Below are 12,368 nucleotides of genomic sequence, written 5' to 3' on the forward strand. Positions count from 1 at the left end.
ACCACCCACACATTAGCCAACTATATTCTTTTATAAGAGAGAAAGAGAGAGACAGACAAGACAGATATACAGAGATAGATGGAGTGATAGTTGGAAGGATAGAGAGATGGATAGGTAGATGTATGGACAGATGGATAGATAGATATATGGTTAGATAAATGGATAGATGATTAGATTGATATTTAGATGGATAGATGGATAGGCAAAGAAATATATGAATAGATAGGTGGATAAATAGATGGATGGATAGGTAGTTGGGTAGGTAGATGGATAGATAGATGGACAGATTGAGGGATATATAGGTGGATGGATAGATAAATACGGATGGATGGATAGATAGACCAACTCGGAACTCCATTGAATTCACTGGGAGGTTCTGGAGGCCTCGAACCAGAGCCCAACCAGGGTTTTACAGTCGATTCGATCACACTGGCCTGCGTTAATGGTGTTCACACCTACTGCAATCTGAGTGTGGTGTAAGAGTGTGAACACCACTACCATAGCCCAGAGTGTGGACGGGTCGACTGTAAAACCCTGGTTGTACTCCAAATTGGACTTAGACTTTAGTTTGGGGCCTCCAAAACCTCCCAGTGAATTCTGTAGAATACCGAGTTGGTCGGTTTTTGTACCATCATGGCTAAGTCGGTTGAGACAGGTGTCTAGAAATCACCAGAACGTAAGTTCAAGTCACTCCATTGCCTCAAAATGATGTTCATTAATATATCATGCCATTGTGATTTCATCAATATAGAGAGTATTGTTTGAAATTTCAGTTTGTATTTCTGATAGCAGCTTTAAAGTTTTGTAATGTCTTTCAATATGATGAAAATAGGCAAACAGGTAGATATGGAGAAACATGACTGAGCAGTATATCATGTTATTCTGGGTGGTGGAAATTAAATTCTTTATGCAGCAGTAATAATGTTGGCATCCTGAATTACAAATGTCAAAATTGCCTATGGGTTAACATGGCTACAATGGAAAAATCAGAGTTGAATGTAAGGCAATGCCTTTGTGTCCGGCAAGTCCATTTGGTGGCTCACTGAGCTGCCCTCCTGGATAGCTCCAAATGTAAAGCACCCTACCAGGATCTAATGTGTCATAAGGATCTAATGTGTCATAAGGATCTATCAGAGACCATGGTGGACCAGAGACCAGATTGTGGCTCCCTCAATAGAGGCAAGGAAAGGCTAGGGATACAAGATGAGCTCAGGCTGTAAAAAGAAGATAGCTGGGAAGGTAGAGTGCACCAAAACAAGCAACTGCATGGTAAATGTTAGTGATCCTAGGTTCGATCCCTAGGCAGGACAAAAATGGTTGGGTACATTTCTTTTAACCTCTGTTTACGTTGCAGTAAATAGGCAACTGTTGTGGGTTGCATACTGGAGGTCAATAATTAAACTTGGGCAGTGCCTCATTACAAGCCTATGTAGAGGCTTGTATTATTATACTGTGTACACACTATTTGTCCAGAACCAACTGCTAGTTAGCAACATTCGATTGTCACCAGATGGCATACCTGGTGACTCGGTTACCTAACTCCAAGATACCTGTTTACATCTAAGTGAACATAGGCATTTGATGAAAGGAAAAATGCCCAACTATTTCTGCCTTATCTTGAGGTTATCTTGAGATGATTTTGGGGCTTAGTGTCCCTGCGGCCCGGTCCTCAACCATGCCTCCTTTTTATTACACACCCAAAGGAAGCAGCCTGTAGCAGCGGTCTAACTCTCAGGTACTTATTTACTGCTAGGTAAACAGGAACATCAGGGTGAAAGAAACGGCCCCTGTGTTTCCGCTTCCACTGGGGATCGAACCTGGAGCCTTAGGACTACAAATCCCGAGCGCTGTTCACTCAGCTGTCAGGCCCCCCAGGGATTGAATCTGGGGCTCCCCAATTGTGAGTTGAAAATGTTGCCAGCTATACCAAAGGACATTTAATTTGTTTGTTGGACCAGATTTGTGGTATTATAAAAGAATTGTTATTTATTTATTACATATAAATTTATTACAGTATTGTATTTTCACATAATTGCTCTTAACAGTTGTGCCAGTAAAAGCAAGTAGATGCAAAAAGATAGCAAAAAAAAAAAAAAAAGACCAGAGGAAGCCAGAAGGGTCTGAAACCAATCTTATATATGAACAGGAATCTACTGTAGAGTACTGAATATATTGCCTGTGCATTTGTATATACAGTATATATATATATATATGAAAATAGTAACCCATTATTCAGAAAATACCTGGAAATGTCAATTGAATATTTCAAACCCAAACCGGGACCATTTTCAGCAATGAGCAAGAATAATGGCTGTTAATTGTTTTTATGGTGTCAAGTCAGGTGTCCTAGGAATAGGTGTGACCATTGGGTAATAACCTCTTTGTTACATAATCGCTCACCAAATCTGGTAACCTCTGCCCCGAGGAGATATTAAAATTTGGATTATTAATTACAAAAGTAATTCTATTATTTTTCTTTTGAAGCCACAGTGTTCGAGATAAATTATACGTGAATTATTCCATTTACTTCAGAGATCATGTGAATAAAGTCAAAAGTAGCGTTGCTTCAGGTCTTTCTTAAGAATATTGCAAATCTGTAGTCCTCGGTGATTAGATGGTGAAATCAATAATTTTTTTTTTTTTTTTTTTTTTTTTTTTTTTTTTTTTTTTTTTTTTTTAAATATTCAACCAACTTAATAAAGTGTGATATCCTAATTGGTTCCTTGACAAGGCTTTAAAAGTTGCCAAAACAAATTTCTACCACACTAACACCACTAAGCAGCAGATCACTTCTAAAAACAGCTTGGTCCTTCCATATACCGTAGTTCTAACATAGAGCATACTGCTAAGAAATTAAGCAAAAGCGAAAAAATTAAATTCGTTTTAAGTTACTCAAATAAAGTCAGTAAAGAATTATTAAACATCTATGTATCAGAAAAAAGATAAAGCTGAGGGCACCAGAGTGCATAAAATTCCTCGTAATGATTGTAATAAGACTTATTATGGCCAAACAGGCAAGGATCTAAAAATACATATTTTCAAACACAAGTTATCTGTTAGATATGGCCAAGAAAGCTCAACAGTATATAAACACGTAAGTGATACTGATCACAAAATTATATGGAGTAATTCTTGTATAATTTATCCTCTAACACTGTGGCTTCAAAAGAAAAATAATAGAATTACATTTATAAACAATAATCCAAATTTTAACATCTCCTCGGGGCAGAGGTTACCAGATATGGTGAGCAATTGTGTAACAAGGAGGTTATTACCCAATGCTTATACTTCTTCCCAGGACACCTGACTTAACACCATTAAAGTAGCTCCAGCTATCAATCTTGCTCATTGCTGAAGATGATCCTGGTTTGGGACTGAAATATTCAGTCAACATTTCCTTGTGGTTTATATATATAGTGCGTTATCATTTTCACTGATTAATGTGCTATTGCACTTCATTCGTTCATACTGTATATTTAACTCTGTATCAGTCGCATATGTGAACAACATTAGGGTGCCAAATCATCACAGCTCCCAACCCGACCACCTCAGATTTACTTGGAATTTGGTAGGATGTTAGAGTACATGATGTAACTTACATATGTAAAATTCTAGCCCTCGGTAATGCATGATATCCATACAGCAAGGTCAGCAATGTGAAAAAATAAAATAAAAGTTAATACAAGTTCAACAAAAAAAGTTCATATCTTTGTTTCTAATTGTAGCTAGAACCTTCATGTTGGGCTGTTTTGTAGCTAAGAAATCAGTTTTAATTTAAAATAGTTTTGCATTAAATATTGACTTTTTTTCATTTTAAGATCACATGACATAATCTTTGACCTTGAATGTGTAAAAAAGTGTTTCTTTAATTTTGTGGGAAAAATGTTATAAAGATAAATGCATTCTTCACAATGAAAATGTGGAGAATTTTCCAAATTTGAAAAAATCTCCACAGTGAAAGTTTCCACATTGAAACTTGGTATAAGTTTCACTGTGGGATGGCTTTGGGAATAGGAGCTAAAAAAAAAAAATTATAAGTATAGGTGTGTAGTAGTTAACCACTTCATGCATCAAGGATGCATCAGGTAAATTTACATTTGTATTATAATATCTATGTGTACTTAGCAGGGGTGCCAATTTAGCCCATCCCCATCTAGTGTGCATCCTCACCAGCCAGACACATTGAACACTCTGAATGAACAAGTTCTTACTAAGGATGATCCACGTACAGTACTGCAACTATGAGAACTTACACACTAACTGCCGTGGACTCTCGAAAGCAGCACTGCAGAGAAGGCAGCACTAGTTCTGATTGTAAGTTTTTCTCAAAATTGTGTATGACATTTATATTTCATTCTCCAATATAGTAATTTCCATAAATAAGTGCCGAGGTATTTCAGTGAATGTGAGGTATGCTACTTTAATGATTTTTTACTCCTGTTCCCAAAGCCACCTCAAAATTAAACTTGTACCATAGAGTAAATGCAGTTAACTGTATAACATTTTTTCCTAGAAATTTAAAGGTGCATTTTTTTTTATTCAAAGTCAAAGGTAACATCATGTGATCTTGAAAAAAAATCAATATTTAATGTAAAACTATTTTTAATGACAGCATTGCCTCATTAACTTCATAACAAGCACACTATGAAGGAGTTAATAAGAAGCCTTAATTAGAAGCAACGTTATGATTTTATTTATTTTTGAGCTTATAAGCAAATTTTGTTTTTCTCATATTTGCAACCATGCTGTATGAATATCGTGCATCAGTGAGCGTTAAAATTTTGCATATGCTAGTTACTTCATGCCCTCTACCATCCTATGAAATTTCATGAAAATCTGTGATGCGTGGGTTGAAAAGTCCACTTTTTATGATGATATAGCTTGGAATGACCAATTATTATAGTGTATTCATAAAATAAATAGTATAAAATAAGATTAAAACCTACCTCATACATAAAATGATCTTGTACAAGGTTCATTCTGTATGTTATTTTGTTAAGGATAATTGTGAAGATGAAAAAGAGTACCATATTGCAAAGTAAGGTATCTTGTACTTAGTTTCTTCATGAAGGCTGTTTACTCATTCCAAGGTTCATACTGTTTGCTATAGAAAAGCTGGCTTGTGTATATTTTTATTGTGTACTTGTACTTTAATATTTTAATAGTCTTACATAACTCTGTATAATAAATTTATATATTAAGCTTTTATTCTGCAATTTTATATATTATCACAATAAGCAACCATACTTATATTACCATTATAATTCATTATTGATATATACTTTGTCAAGCATGGAGCACATTTTCTAAGTCATTAGGTAATTATAACATTTATAAATGCTTTTCTTTACCCCCCTTCCCCAGGCAGACTTGTTTGAAGAGTCAGTATACTAAAAATCAATTACATCTAATCCCTTTGAAAACTTAAGTGGTGCATGCAGGACAATGTGCGTGAACAATTACTGTACTTACTATGGCCGTTGGAAACTAGAGTGGTGCATGCAGGACTACAAGAGTGTTATTCATTCCTTTCCTTGTACTTTGTTTTGCATTTTGTGCATTTAAGAACTTAAGGAGCATTTCAGAAGGCATTCAGACCCTGCAAGATAATCCCTAATTAGAGTACGGTATATACAATTATTTTTATTCATTCCAGGATTTTTTTTCCAGGCCACTGGGCTCTGGTTAACACATGTAGTACTTGGGAGACTGTGGGAGACTTGGGAGAGACTGGTTTATTCACCCTACTATGTATCACATCATCTGCCGTGTTGCTTTCTTGCATAGATACCTTTGGGCATATCAGTCTTCTTGTTTAGAGGTTCTTGCCATTCATTCTTGATCATTCCATCTAAGGCTCACCTTCCCCAGTTGCTGTGTTGGGTGGTTAAGCTCTGTGAGCCCAGTACTTACCAAAGGCAAGATAACATCATTTTTACTGATAGAGTAGTGAGGGCAGGGTGACATTCTGCACTGGTACAACAGAAAATCATATTGACCAAAGCCTCTGTTTTTATATTCACAGGCTTCAAATGTTTTTCTTGAGTGTAGTGGTGGTCTTGGGTTAACTTGTAGGTCTTTATTGCATTAGGCTGGAGTTTTGTATTTTATGAAGTACAGTAATTCTGACTGGATTTTTATGGTTTTTAATCATTTTACTAACAATGTCCAGCCAATTGGTATAAATAGGATAATTAGATATGTTTACTATATTTCAAGCAAGAATTTCCTGAAAAGCTAATTTAATTGTTATCAAAAAGTTTAATTCAGTACATCCTATATTAGTCATAAAAAACCAGCAGTGGTTTAAATACAGTACTGTACTGTATATAACTTATGCATACATTCTTATTGGCATACAAGTTGAAGCAAACTGATGGCAATGAAAGGACTTGACAGTTATGGAACTAAGAAAATCATGCTGACAAAAGCTTATTTCCTAATAATATCACAAAAACATGACATATTAAGGGCTGAGTATTTTAGTAGTCAATTACATATTTGTTTATTTTTGAGCTGGGTATATACTGTCAGCATATCTGAGTTAGCAAGTTCCAGTATGTTTATTGAGACAAGAAAGAAATACATCTCAAAGGGATAGTAACGCTACCCTGAGTTAGCATTAAAAAAATAAAAAAATTGAAGGTTAATTGTGACATCAGGAAATAGTATTAGCTTAGGTGTTGCATGGCATTTGGTAGCTCACAAATGTGTGTATTTGAGAAAGAGTGGGCCAAGTATTAATTGGCAGTGTGAGAGAGATAGCATCGTTCATAGAATTATCCTGGTGACGGTCTTTCCTAAAGTCATTTTATGCCATGTTTCAGTAAATGTACCTCAATTATTTTTCCTGTTTATGATTACCTGTATTGCCTTAAACTCTGTGGATGTTCTGTCCATTTCAAATAATTCACCACCAAAATCTTCCCTGTGCTATGCTTAATATGAAACTTAATTTCACACCATCCTTTAGCATCTATGATAGGCCCCTATAAAATTTCCCATTTTATATGAAGAAACATGAAATTATGCCAGTCAGCACTCGGTTTTCTATGATTGTCATGTGTAATTATAATTAATAATTATGACATTCCTGAAATCTGAAGTCTACCCTAAAATCTTCACAATTTATTTTATTAATCCTAGCAATGGTAACACATCAAACAAGCATAAAATCAAAGGGACAGTGTATGGAATAGTAATGTGCAGAATGGAAGAGCAATCTCTTGTCCCCCCTAGGAACAATGTCATGAGTTTAAAATGCCTCTACACAAATGCCTAGTAAATAAATTTGATGCATTGTGTGCATACATGGAGTCTGAGAATCCTGACATCATTGGTCTCGGAGAAACATGGGGATGGGAGGACATAATTAAAGGGGAATTCCATCCACCATTCATTGAGAACAGAACAACAAGAGCAGGTGTTGTATGCAGAAGAAGACTCGAATACAGCCAATGGTGAGGAATGTAATGCCATGGGATCCTCAGAATCTGAATGGTATACTAGCTCTAAATTGTAGCAAACTGACAGTGGGAGTATGCTACAGGGCTAACTGAACAGCAAAAGAAGTTGCTGATCTGTATAATATGATCAGTATGACATCAGAAACGCAAACCTTTAAATCTATTTTTTTGACATTTAAATCGTTTAACAACCAGGTACCCATTAACTGTTAGGTAAACAGAGGTGTACAGTTATGGATTGGCACCCGGTCAATCCTTCCCGGCCAGGATATGAACCCAGGCCAAAGCGCTTGTGAGGTGCTGGGCAAGTGTTTTACCACTGTGCCACAGAGAATGGCTTTATAAGGGGGAGGGGGCTTCAACTATAAGATTGGGTAAATATAACATCACAAGCAGGAGAACAATTTCTTGACCTGGTACAGGACTTCTTCCCACACAGCATGTGGCAGAGCCCACTCCAGGTAACATTTCATAACTAGTGGGAATTTCAATTAAAAAAAAAACCTAACCAAAACCTAGATTCAAGTGAAGTGAATCTTTGACTTTTCCATGAAAAGGTAGGTATTCAACTGCATAAATCTGGTGCTCCTCCGCTTGGATTTATTGTATCCAAGCATGAAGACCTCATTACACAGAAATCACAATAGCGTGATGCATCAAAATGAACAAATCCACAAGGGTGGAAGGTTTAACCTTCATGGTAACCTTCACCTTCGAATTGTGGAACAAATCGATCTATGCAACATCTGTATATAGCAACATGCTAGAGGTAAGTATGGTTTACATGCAAGCCTCTTGCGTGAAAGTTGCACACTTACTCCAAGCTTATTACAAATCCACGTAAAACGCTTAGATGAATAGCGGCTTTGTATCTAATATAAATACCGACTTTGAATTAGTTATAATCGTACCCTCTGTAATACCTTTAATATTAATACACAGTTTCAATTCAATTTCTTTATTATGCACCCCATACCCATCCCGTGGGCGGTGTTGTAAAGGATTACAGAGGCACATAATCGGTTCAGGAACTGAACCCTCTAGTTCGTTTAGCTAAGTAAATAACAATTTTTGACGCTAGTTACAAAATTAATAATACACAGAGTTTACACAAAACTGTCAGAATCCATAGAAAACGTAAACTTGGCTTTATTAAACAAACGACCAGCTGACGATTTCAAAACATTGGTCATTAACACAAAGTTGCTCCCCATCACAGCCATCCCTCTTCCTTATTTCCCGGTATTGGGCAGCCGGGGCGCATCCCATCCCTCGATCATACACCTCTAACTTCCCATCAAATCCCAGCTTCTGACCAAGTACATCACGGGATGAGTGACGCTGCAAAATACTCTCCCTTACTCGCCAAAATCGTGGCATTAAACAGGGTTAGAGAAGCGAATGGTCGTTTCGGACACGACACGCTACGTCGAAGTACGTTTTCTGCTTGTTAAAACCCTGTATATGACTATGCTAGGATACTATTAGTTTAGGTTAGACTGTATTTCGCTCGGATGTGTTAGATTGAGCTAGATTAAGTTAGGTAGGTTTCAAAAATCCGCAGGCGAATCGTCTTGTGTACGATGTGACTTGTATTAGAGAGGTCCGTCAAAATCACCCAGAGCCGGTCCGTCTAATTACCACAAGCTACCACAAGCTTCACAAAGCTTCCTGGCAATACGTTAGTAATGAATAAATATGATATATTTACTCATTTATAATGGTGCTGAATGTACAACACGAAAAAACATAATTTTAATCAGAAAAAGTATCTTTTTATAAAGAAATTAGACGAAAATAAAGAGCTGGTGACGCCAAATCAAGTCGACGATCCAAGCTAACGTTAACGTTAACGTTAACGTTAGGTTAAGTTAGGTAAGGTCAGCCTAACCTATCATATTTATTCATTGCTAACGTATTGACAGGAAGCTTTGTAAAGCTTGTGTAGCTTGTGGTAGCTTGCGGTAATTAGACGGACCCCCCAGAGCTACCCAAAGTCTTCTGGTATTAAGAACATAAGAATGAAGGAAACTGAAGAAGGAGGCCTAGTGGCAAATACGTGGTAACTCCTATTTATATTTACCGAACCCGATGGTAGTAAAAACTGGTTCGTTCCCGACCCGCAAATAATTTATAATTATTTATCCTGTTAAAATGATTTGGCGCGTCGTATTCCGGGGAAAGTTAAGATTAAATTAAGGACCTGCTAGTGGCTGTACAAGAATGTAACAGGTCTTGTATATATTAATACAATAAAAGTAAATTCATTGTGTTGGGGGGCACAGACAGCGAGTGTGTGTCCATACACGTTAGGCTTATATCGAGGTTATATAACTCCTGAGTACCTACTAATTGCTAGGTGAACAGGTGCATTAGGTGATAGGAAACGTTCCCAACCATTTCTGTCACGCCCGGAATTCGGAATTGTGAGTCGAGAACGAACCCGACTGCACTGCCGGGACAATATAGAATTCCGGGTCTAGATAAATGTAGCCTCTGCCATTAGATTAATGAGAGGTGGGGGAGCTAATGAATTAATCCTCTCGGTTCAAAAGGTGGGAAGTAGTGAACAGTGTATGATGAAGAAGAGAGTATATATGAATAAATTATGTTATAATGTTATAAAGTATGATGTTATTACAGAGTGTATTGCTGTGCCCAAGAGAAAATTTACACCACCATGGGAGGATTGTAATGTAGATGTAGTAATTACTCCCTTGCATAAGAAAAAAAGTATGTATGAAATAGGAGAGCTGAGGGCAACATATGATTGTATAATTAGACAACTGCCTACGGAAAACACTCTACATGTATATTGTGATGGGTCAGTAGCTAGGGATGGGAAGGCAGGATGTGGAGTCTTGATCAGGGAGTACACTGACATCGGCACTGTAGATACTGTTATTGGACGCCGCTTAACTGACAATGTCTCTTCAACGCAGGCTGAACTCCAAGGAGTATTAGCAGGATTACAGGAAGTAGTCAAATGTGGTAAAAATGCTTGCTTCTTTATTGACAGCAGAGGAGCGTTAGAGTCTTTAAATAGCAGACGCCCAGTATACCAGAATATTGTGATAGAGTGTAGAGAGAATGTTAAGAGACTAGAAAAAACTGGGTGTAAAGTAAGATTCATGTGGATCCCTTCACATGTGGGAATACTGTTGAATGAGGTAGTTGATGACATAGCGAAGAGAGCCACTGAAAAAACTCTTGTTGATGTTGTATGTCAGTTAACCTTGAAACAAATAAAAACAAGACTCAAGGTGATTCAGGAGGGTGAAGAAATGATAAAGAGAATGGCAATGGTGGACAGTAGTAACACACTTAAGAATTATTCAATAATAAATACAAATTCGTCCTTCACTTATGGTAAAGGAAAGTCTACTTGGAAGGATTCAATTTACATGAAGTGAAATTTAACTGAAGTGAAAGCAAAGATATATGCATTTTGATAGTTACAAAGACAGCTCTTTAACACGGGTGGAACACGAACAAGGGGAACTTAGTACCCAAATGAGCCACAGAGATATTAGAAAGAATTTTTTCAGTGTCAGAGTAGTTAACAAATGGAATGTATTAAGCAGTGATGTGGTGGAGGCTGACTCCATACACAATTTCAAATGTAGATGTGATAGAGCCCAATAGGCTCAGGAACCTGTACACCTGTTGATTGACGGTTGAGAGTCTGGACCAAAGAACCAAAGCTCAACCCCTGCAAGCACAAATTAGGTGAGTACAACTAGGTGAATACAGCTGAGGGGCGGGACCAAACAGCTGAAGCTCAATTCCCTACGCATAACTAGGCGAGTCCATAGGAATTACCGTTTGTCCTGGCGCCATCTATGTTTTGACAGCAGTACTACTAATGTTCCCACGTTATGTGATGATCGTGTAACGGTTCTATTGTTACGTAAAGTATGGTGACAAATAAACACAGACACTAAGATACTATATATATATTTGGTCGAATATACAGAAGTACACCGGTGATTCGTTGGTGTGAGTTGAGCGCACTGAGCGTCGGTACAGTATCTCGCAAGTGTCTGCTCTAGACCACACTTGAAAGTAGACTAGCCAATGTTCGCTACACCGCTGCTTATATGCTCGGGCAACACCTCACCGTGTTGCCCAGGCAACGCCTCACCTCATTCATCTCCAAAGGTTGACAGGAATATTAACAATGCATTTGGAGCGAGTATATTATTGGGATAATCTACTCGCTACAATACAAACTAAGGGCGGGAGTCGAACGAAAGGCACCAGAGCCGAGACGCAACCCAGTATGGTGCAAAGCATCAAGACGGCGAAGAGTAGAAGGAGAAGCAGAAGAGTATGCAGGGCAACCATAATCGAGTTTAGACAGGACGAGAGAGGAGTGCAAATAGAGGAGCGTGCGCCTATCCGCTCCCCAAGAAGTATGGGACAAAACCTTAAGGAGGTTAAAGTTGACGATTTAAGCGACAATGTGGAGCGACGTATCCCAAACATATTATTGGCTGGAGTGTGTTTGCTGGCAGATCACACTCCTGTACGTTAATCTAACTAATAAAGTAAATTTTATTCAGGAAAGTACATACATAGTTGATTTACAAACATAATGTTGGATTTATAGATAGAGCTAGTACATACAATACCTAAAAAACGTACGCATAGGGCAAGGAGAAATAAACTCGCAAATTTAATAGGTGATATTAAATCAAATCAAATCAAATGTTTATTTAGGTAAGGTACATACATACAAGAGATTTTACAAAGAGTGATGGATTTATAGTTAGGGCTAGTACATACAATGCCTAAAGCCACTATTACGCAAAGCGTTTCGGGCATGAAAAACTTAAAACTTAAAAAACTTAACTATTAGAATGCATATTTATAACTATGTTGCATAAACAGCGACAAAAC

This window comes from Procambarus clarkii, chromosome 50 (genome assembly GCF_040958095.1).
Source record: "Procambarus clarkii isolate CNS0578487 chromosome 50, FALCON_Pclarkii_2.0, whole genome shotgun sequence".
Lineage (NCBI taxonomy): Eukaryota > Metazoa > Arthropoda > Malacostraca > Decapoda > Cambaridae > Procambarus > Procambarus clarkii.